Source organism: Cetorhinus maximus, chromosome 4 (assembly GCF_964194155.1).
Source record: "Cetorhinus maximus chromosome 4, sCetMax3.hap1.1, whole genome shotgun sequence".
Lineage (NCBI taxonomy): Eukaryota > Metazoa > Chordata > Chondrichthyes > Lamniformes > Cetorhinidae > Cetorhinus > Cetorhinus maximus.
Genome location: NC_135882.1, coordinates 67,230,512 through 67,236,958, shown reverse-complemented (window position 1 = coordinate 67,236,958; position 6,447 = coordinate 67,230,512).

Here is a 6,447-nt window from a genome sequence, read left to right as displayed (position 1 = left end):
GGTGCAGAGGAAATTCACCAGGATGTTGCCTGGGATGAAACATTTAAGTTATGAAGAGAGGTTGGATAGACTTGGGTTGTTTTCGTTGGAGCAGAGAAGACTGAGGGGCGACCTGATCGAGGTGTACAAGATTATGAGGGGCATGGACAGGGTGGATAGGGAGCAGCTGTTCCCCATAGTTGAAGGGTCAGTCACGAGGCGACACAAGCTCAAGGTGAGGGGCAGGAGGTTTAGGAGGGATGTGAGGAAAAACTTTTTTACCCAGAGGGTGGTAACAGTCTGGAATGCACTACCTGGGAGGGTGGTGGAGGCGGGTTGCCTCACATCCTTTAAAAAGTACCTGGATGAGCACTTGGCACATCATAACGTTCAAGGCTATGGGGCAAGTGCTGGTAAATGGGATTAGGTAGGTAGGTCAGGTGTTTCTCACGTGTCGGTATAGACTCGATGGGCTGAAGGGCCTCTTCTACACTGTGTGATTCTCTGATTCTGTGATTCTGTGATTGTGTGATTGTGTGATTGTGTGATTGTGTGATTCTGTGATTCTATATCGCCGTTCCGTCACTGTCATTGGGGCAAAATGCTGGAACTCCCTTCCTAACAGCACTGTGGGTGTACCTACACCACACGGACTGCAGCAGTTCAAGAAGGCAGCTCACCACCACCTTCTCAAGGGCTGGCCTATCCAGTGATGCCCATACTCTGCAAACAAAAAAAGAGCCTTCTCCAAATTGGAGCCTAAGGTGTCAAAAGTGATACAGTATTGGCAAAATAAGCTGTGTCTAGCCTCGTGCTTGGGAGTTTTCTTGACGTAACCCTTGATGTTATGTTTATGACGTTAGAAACATAGAAATATAGAAAATAGGAGTAGGAGTAGGCCATTCGGCCCTTCGAGCCTGCTCCGCCATTCATTTTGATCATGGCTGATTACCCAACTCAATAGCCTGCTCCCACTTTCTCCCCATATCCTTTGATCCCTTTCACCCCAAGAGCTATATCTAACTCCTTCTTGAAAACATACAATGTTTTGGCCTCAACTACTTTCTGTGGTAACGAATTCCACAGGCTCACCACTCTCTGGGTGAAGAAATTTCTCCTCATCTCAGTCCTAAATGGTCTACCCCGTATCCTCAGTCTGTGACCCCTGGTTCTGGACTCCCCCATCATCGGAAACATCCTTCCTGCATCTACCCTGTCTAGTCCTGTTTGCATTTTATAGGTCCAGCGAATATAATCCTAACCGATTCAATCTCTCCTCATATGTCAGTCCTGCCATCCCAGGAATCAGTCTGGTAAACCTTCGCTGCACTCCCTCTATAGCAAGAACATCCTTCCTCAGATAAGGAGACGAAAACTACACACAATATTCCAGGTGTGGTCTCACCAAGGCCCTGTAAATTGCAGCAAGACATTCCTGCTCCTGTATTCGACTCCTCTTGCTATGAAGGCCAACATACCATTTGCCTTCTTTACCGCCTGCTGCACCTGCATGCTTACCTTCAGCGACTGGTGTACGAGGACACCCAGGTCTCGTTGTACATTCCCCTCTCTCAAATTATAGCCATTCAGATAATAATCTGCCTTCCTGTTTTTGCTACCAAAGTGGATAACCTCACATTTATCCACATTATACTGCATCTGCCATGCTTTTGCCCACTCACTCAGCTTGTCCAAATCACACTGAAGCATCTCTGCATCCTCCTCACAGCTCACCCTCCCACCCAGCTTTGTGTCATCTGCAAATTTGGAGATATTACATTTAGTTCCCTCATCTAAATCATCAATATATATTATGAATAGCTGGGGTCCCAGCACCGATCCCTACGGTACTCCACTAGTCACTGCCTGCCATTCGGAAAAAGACCCGTTTATTCCTACTCTTTATTTTCTGTCTGCCAACCAGTTTTCTATCCATCTCAATACACTACCCCCAATCCCATGTGCCTTAACTTTACATGTTAATCTAATGTGGGACTTTGTTGAAAGCCTCCTGAAAGTCCAAATAAACCACATCCACTGGCTCCTCCTCATTAACTCTACCAGCTACATCTTCGAAAAATTCCAGTAGATTTGTCAAGCATGATTTCCCTTTTGTAAATCCATGCTGACTCTGTCTGATTCTGCCACTGTTTTCCAAGTGCTCAGCTATTAAATCTTTTATAATGGACTCTAGAATTTTCCCCACTACCGACGTCAGGCTCACTGGTCGATAATTCCTTGTTTTCTCTCTACCTCCCTTTTTAAAAATTGGGGTTACATTAGCTACCCTCCAACCTGTAGGAACTGTTCCAGAGTCTATCGAATCTTGGAAGATGACCACCAATGCATCCACTATTTCTAGGGCCACTTCCTTAAGTACTCTGGGGTGCAGATTATCAGGCACTGGGGATTTATTGGCCTTCAATCCCATCAATTTCCCCAACATTATTTCCCCACTAAAGCTGATTTCTTTCAGTTCCTCCCTCTCACTAAACTCTGTGTTCCCCAACATTTCTGGTATGTTATGTGTGTCCTCCTTTGTGAAGACAGAACCAAAGTGTGTATTTAGTTGGTCAGCCATTTCTTTGTTCCCCATGATAAATTTCCCTGTTTCTGACTGTAAGGGACCTACATTTGTCTTCACCAATCTTTTTCTCTTCACATGCCTGTAGAAACTTTTAGTCAATTTTTATGTTCCCCGCAAGCTTACTCTCATACTCTATTTTCGCCTTAATCAATCCCTTGGTCCTCCTTTGCTGAATTCTAAACTGTTCCCAATCATCAGGTCTGTTCTTTTTTCTGTCCAATTTGTATGCCTCTTCCTTGGATCCAATACTACCTCTAATTTCCCTTGTAAGCTATGGTTTGGCCAACTTTCCTGTTTTACTTTTGCACCAGACAGGGATAAGCATTTGTTGCAGTTCAGCCATGCGCTCTTTGAATATTTGCCATTGCCTATCCACCATCATCCCTTTAAGTAACGTTTCCCAATTCATCATAGCCAACTCGCGCCTCATACCATCGTAGTTTCCTTCAAGACCCTCGTCTCAGAATCAACTACATCACTCTCCATCTTGATGAAGAATTCTATCATATTATGGTCGCTCATCCCCAAAGGGCCTCGCACAACTATATTGCCAATTATTCCTTTCTCATTACACAATACCCAGTCTAGGATGGCCTTTTCTCTAGTTGGTTCCTCAACATATTGGTCCAGAAAACCACCCCATATACACTCAAGGAATTCCTCCTCTACGGTATTGTTACTAATTTGCCCAATTTATATGCCGATTAAAGTCACCCATAATTACAGATGTTTTTTTATTGCATGTATCTCTAATTTCCTGTTTAATGCCATTCCCAACATCACCACTATAGTCTGGGGGTCTATATACAACCCCCGCTAATGGTTTCTGCCCCTTAATGTTTCTCAGCTCTATCCATATAGAATCCACATCATCGGAGCTAATATCTTTCCTCACTATTGCATTAATTTCCTCTTTAACCAGCAATGCAACTCCACTGCCTTTTCCTTTTTGTCTGTCCTTCCTAAATACTGAATACCCCTGGATGTTCAGTTCCCATCCCTGGTCACCCTGCAGCCATGTCTCCATAATCCCGACTATATCATACCTGTTTACATCTATTTGCACGGTTAATTCAACCACTTTACTGCGAATGCTCTTCACGTTAAAGCCTTAAGGCTTGTCTTTTTAACATTACTTGTCCCATTCCCACTATTTTTCACTGAGGCCCTGTTTGATTCTTGCCCTTGATTTTTCTGCCTATCACTTTTCTTATTTCCCTTTCTGTCTTTTGTTCTTGTCCTTGATTTCTCCTCCTCTCACTCCTTGCATAGGTTCCCATCCCCCTGCCATTTTAATTTAAACCCTCCCCAATCACTCTAGCAAATATTATCCCCTAGGACATCAGTCCCGGTCCTGCCCAGGTGTAACCCGTCCAGTTTGTACTGGTCCCCCCTCCCCCAGAACCGGTCCCAATGTCCCAGGAATCTGAAACCCTCCCCCTCGCACCATCTCTTCAACCATGTATTTATCCAATATATCCTGCTATTTCTACTCTGACTAGCACGTGGCACTGGTAGTAATCCTGAGATCGCTACTTTTGAGGTCCTACTTTTCAACTTACTTCCTAACTCTCTATATTCTGCTTTTAGGACCTCATCCCTTTTTTTACCTTTGCCATTTGTGCCAATGTGTACCACAACCATTGGCTGTTCACCCTCTCCCTTCAGAATGCCCTGTAGCCACTCTGAAACATCCTTGACCCTAGCACCAGGGAGGCAACATACCATCCTGGAGTCTTGTTTGCAGCCACAGAAACGCCTATCTATTCCCTTTACAATTGAACCCCTTATAACTATTGCATTCCCAGACTTTTTACTCCTCCCCTGTGCAGCAGAGCCAACCATGATGCAACAAATTTGGCCAATGCTGCTTTCCCCTGAGAGGCCATTCCCCTCAACAGTATCCAAAGCGATATATCTGTTTTGCCAGGGAATAGCCACAGGAGGTTCCTGCATTGCCTGCCTAGGCCCCTTGCTTTGCCTGGTGGTTACCCATTCCCTTCCTGCCTGTGGACTCATAGCCTGCGGTGTGACCACCTTTCTATATGTGCTATCCGCGATACCCTCCGCCTTGCGGATGCTCCACAGTGTCCCCAGCTGCCGCTCCAGCTCCAAAACCCGGGCTTCCAGGAGCTGCAGCTGGAGATACTTCCCACACACATGCTGTCTCCGGGTACTGGAAATGTTCCCGGCTTCTCACATACAGCAGGAGGAGCACACCACGTCTTTGAGCTCTCCTGCCATGACTTACCCCTTTAAATTAAATTAAACATTTTGGAAGATACTTAATATCAAATAACATCAATTACTTCAGGGCCCTTCTTCCCTGCTCCTCGTTGTTACAGAATATAGCCCTTACAATGAACCATAAAATAAAGCCCTAAAAAGACCTTAAAAACTATAAGTGATAAAAGTAGTAAATACTTACCCGACCGTACTCATGGTACTCAAAGGATCACCTTGTTCCCTCCTCACCAAACTCCCTCAGTCACCAAACTCCAACTTAAGCACTCTACTGCAGCCCAAATCAGCACTCCAGTTAGTAGGTTTCCCAAAGCTACACAGAAGCTGGAGCAGCACTGCTGCATGTTCATGGTCATTCCACATAGGAAGCTTTGAAGACTTTCAAAGGTCCATATGAGAGCTTCTGCTGATTAATGAGTGTAGTTTCGCATGCAACCACTGTAAGGTATAAACCTAAAGGGCCCACAGCAGCTGCTTATATGGTCCGAAGCTTCTCTTCCTCATGATATCAGTTGCATTTTCTCCTCTTCTTTGGTGCTTGTGCTTCATCCTATGCCCTCTGCTGATTCTCATGTTTAGTTCCCCTAAAGTAGATGTTTCTGGGGAGATGCCTATGGGTGCTGATCTGATAGGGCTGTTTCTTCACATTTTCTCTTGTCTTGCAGAGCCCTACGTAAAGGCAATGAAACGTGTCAGCAGGGGTTATGTGATCAATGGTGGTGATCACTGTAGCAAAGCAGGAAAATGGCATGGGTGGCACTTAATCAATATTAACAAGAAGAGGAAGCTGGAGTAAGACCTTATCTTGTTGGGCTGGCACAAAACAAATGCATGTTCCATCTCCCAGCCCTCAATGATATCCACATCAGCTGGAGATTAGTAAGTGGTTCCTCACTTTTATCTAAGGCAATTCATGATGCCTCTAATATTTGAATCTGATGGGAAAGCATTTAACTGATTGCTCAGTGATCAGGGTATCTCTGTGAGGCTATCTTGCTGGTGTTTTCATACAGCTGGAGACACCAGTAGCGTACAGATACAATAGAGAAAATGCAGCTATGAGCATTGTATGACATCACACAATAGATATGTTTGAGAAGTACAGGAAGCATGCCATTTGAGTGAGATGACAAGAAGATTCTGGGAGACAAAAGTTTCATCAGCACTGTAAGAAATGGGTTTTTTTATACTTTGGGGAATATCGTGTTATTTTGTGGAAAAGTGTGTATGTCTGTGTGTGTGATTTAATTAAGCTGGACAGAGATTAATAGGAGACAAGTTGTCTGGGAAGGTTGAAACATGAAAAGGATAGAGGTGTTAGGTTTGAGATACAAGTATATAAGTTAGATTTAACCTTTGCATTTTTGGATAAGTTGAGAGTTTGTTTCAATATCAAAGGGGAGTCAGAGGTACAAAGGAACATGGTTGCATCTTGCAGGAGTTCCACAGGTAAACAGGAAGTGGGGACATTATATTTTATTGACCTGATAGCAAAGACAAGATGGAGACATGAAAGATCTTATATTTGGAAAAGTTTCAGTTTCAAAGAGGTGTGAGAACAATGGAACCTGAGATGAAAGGGGAAAGAAGATACTTTAGATTTATTGTGGCGAGCTTAGAGTAGCTATAGATGGAGC